This window comes from Sitophilus oryzae, unplaced genomic scaffold (genome assembly GCF_002938485.1).
Source record: "Sitophilus oryzae breed Bouriz unplaced genomic scaffold, Soryzae_2.0 scaffold_1853_pilon_pilon, whole genome shotgun sequence".
NCBI classification, from domain to species: domain Eukaryota; kingdom Metazoa; phylum Arthropoda; class Insecta; order Coleoptera; family Curculionidae; genus Sitophilus; species Sitophilus oryzae.
Genome location: NW_022146561.1, coordinates 146,806 through 149,880, shown reverse-complemented (window position 1 = coordinate 149,880; position 3,075 = coordinate 146,806). Strand labels below are relative to the sequence as shown.

Genomic DNA, 3,075 nt, shown 5'->3' with positions numbered 1-3,075 from the left:
CAAGACAATAAATGCATTTTTGTATCCCTTGCGTTGAAACCAATTCTGAAAGCACTCCAACTCGCTTGTGGCACTCCACTTGCTTGTGGCCACCAAACCAAACCTTGAAAGTGGTGTTTTTGAAGGCGCTGACTGCATCTTCTGGGGACTGGATCTATTGAAAACGCAGTTCATTCTTAATTTTTGGAAAAGTAAAACAGTCATCAGGACTTAGGTTTGGTTTGGTTTGGACTGTATGAAGGATGGTCCAACAATTCGATGTTTTCAGACAGACTTTACAAAAACACAAATTTAACTATTTTGGGGTCCCTAGAACAACAAGAAATTATTAATATTATACTGTTTGGCTCTTCGTTTGATCTGTTCTAATGTTCCTTGTACAGGGTGTCCCATTATATTCCGTGGACATTGAACTACTACGTAATTACATACACCTCATTCCACTCATGTACAAACTAAAATATATGGGAAACTGAAATTGAGATCTTTGAAAGGACAATTTTACCGCAACCAGTTATATACAAATTTATTAGTTCTGTGACGAACCACCGGTCGCGCTTAAGGCGAAAATATTTAGGCAGTTCAAATCAAATCAAGTCAGTTCTAATCAAATAATATGTACCGTCAAAAATCGAAAAAAGTTTTACTGGAATTTTAGTGATTATTTAAACTTTTTATTAAAAACAATGATGGAATCAGGCCGTAAACCCTTTCATAATTATGTTGTTCCGATGTCGGATTTGTTTTCCAAAAGACATACATTCTCGAAGAACGGTCCTACATTATTTCAAAACTGATATCAAGTGCGAAACCTTAAAATGGAAAATACAACACAGCAAGATATTTAAAAGATTTATAGAGTTTGTGATTTACATTTTTGTAATCAAGATCGTACCTGGAATAAAAAGAGGTTTAGAAGTTAATTCTAAAGTTTTTATATACACCAGTTCATATGGGTAAGTATATGCATTTAGTTAAATAAAGAACGTACCTACACTGTAGGCCAAATTAATGTCGTAAATTATTCAGTAATGAAGATGAACATTATTTTAAAAAAAATATCTTATCAACTTTATAACAAAAAATATTTTAATTGAGCTGTAAATAAACAAGTTATGGCACTGGCTACTTTAATTTGGCAGAGAGTGATTCAATTATTAGATATTCCAAAGTTTATTAAAAATGTTAAATATGTATTACGAATCCAAACTGAATTTGATTTATTAAAATTATCGTTTTAGATTTTTTAAATTGTATCTATCATTTTAGAGAAAGGATCAGATAACCCAAATCAGGAATCTTCCAAAGTGCAGATGATGCAGTTTTTGTGAGTGAGGTATAATATCTGTCTCTTGTAAGACCTCTTTTAAGAATTTAACCCAGGCAGTTGTTTACAACCAAATTAGGTAAGAATTAAAAAATATAATAAGTGGAGCATACTACTCAAAAATGTAAATTTGCTTTGTTAGCAATTGTTTTTGAATCCTGCTTATTTTTTTTAAAAGGCATATAAACACCATAATTATTTCTTATGAAAAATAATTCTTGTGTTAACTTAAAGACTAAGATAAAAAGTTCATAGCCAATTTCTGTTGAGATTTTAGAGCCCTTCAACGGCATCAACTTTTAATTTTTTCCTCCTATAAACCATACTCGAGGTTTTTTTGATGTGTCACATAATTATACATATTTATTTGTTTCAGATCTCAAGCATAGCAAAGGAATGGTACAACCTGTGAATTCAGTTTAATTACTGAGATCACGGATGATGAAACATTCATTATGATTATACAGAGCTACAAAGAGTTATGTTGAGAATCCAAATTATTATAATGAATTGAGACGAGACAACACCTGGGTGGAAATTGAGGAAACATGCAGATAAAAGGCATTTTTATATTAACGTTATGAATCCAATGTTTTTATCAAATCGTCACATAGATAATATTTCTCTACGCATAATACTAAAATTAAAAAGGTCAGGTTAAAACAACTTTAATTATCCATCGCGTGCGAAAAACAGTGCTTCGCATGGCTTACATTATCTCTATACAAAAGTGCTTCGTTTGTCCGCTAGAGGCATCAAACTTTAAAGAAACAAACAAATTTTTTAAGGATAATTTAATACTTAGTAAGTATATTAGAAGAACCCTTGATCCGATTTGAATAATATTTTGGGTGTCTATGTTTGCTCTAACATTTGACTTTCACAAAAATAAAAAAAAAGTACGGGAAGGGTGGAAACTACCCCCACCTCTACATAAATTTTAGTATAAATATTTTCCAACTCCACGGCCGATTTTCTTTTCGTAAAAAATGTTCGTCTAGTATTTACTACATTTTTTGTATCTTAAAAAACGCCACCGTGCATACTTTTTCAGGAAAAATTCTTATTCCAAAGCTGGCTTCTAAAAAATGTTTTTTGTCACGTCAAGCTATGGAGGCGCATAAAATCTATTATACTCTAATAATCTAGTTGGCGAAAATATGGAAAAAATTTTATGTTAGTATCACAAATTAAATTCGACAATAAGCTTAATAAAAAGTTCAAGAAAATCAATAATTTTTAAATTAATTAACTTTCGGGTTGGATTGAGGCCCTCTAACGGACAAACGAAGCCCTTTTTTATAAAGGTAAATTATGTGCAATTAACTTATTTTGGTCCAAAAAATACGTAGTTGTTCTATGTTTACTCCCTATGTATGTCTACTCCCTATATAATATTTTGTAGGTCTACTTTGGAAAAATAAATTCCCCAAAAATATGCCATGTAGCGTTTTTTGCAAGAGACAAAATATGTAGTAAATACTAGAGGGACAATTTGACGAAAAGAAAATGGTGGAGTTGGAAAATATTTATACTAAAATTTATGTAGGGGTGGGGGTGGTTTTCACCCTTCCCATACTTTTTCTTCATTTTTGTGAAAGCTAAATGTTAAAGCACTTAAAAAAATATAGACAACCAAAATCTCTTAAAATCGTTTTTAAAATATCTGGAAAAATGTGTTTATTTTTTAAAGTTTAATGCCCTCTAGCGGACGAACGAAGCACTTTTGTATAGAGGTAAATTGTGTC

The 3,075-nt window shown here is 31.2% G+C and overlaps 1 long non-coding RNA gene across 1 annotated transcript; it reads left to right on the top strand.

Moving 5' to 3' along the window:
* The first annotated feature begins 527 nt into the window (after positions 1–527).
* Positions 528–2,192, top strand: LOC115883261. Its single transcript, XR_004050358.1, has 3 exons — positions 528–956; positions 1,242–1,406; positions 1,704–2,192. It is a non-coding gene; the product is annotated as an uncharacterized LOC115883261 (long non-coding RNA).
* Positions 2,193–3,075: the final 883 nt, after the last annotated feature.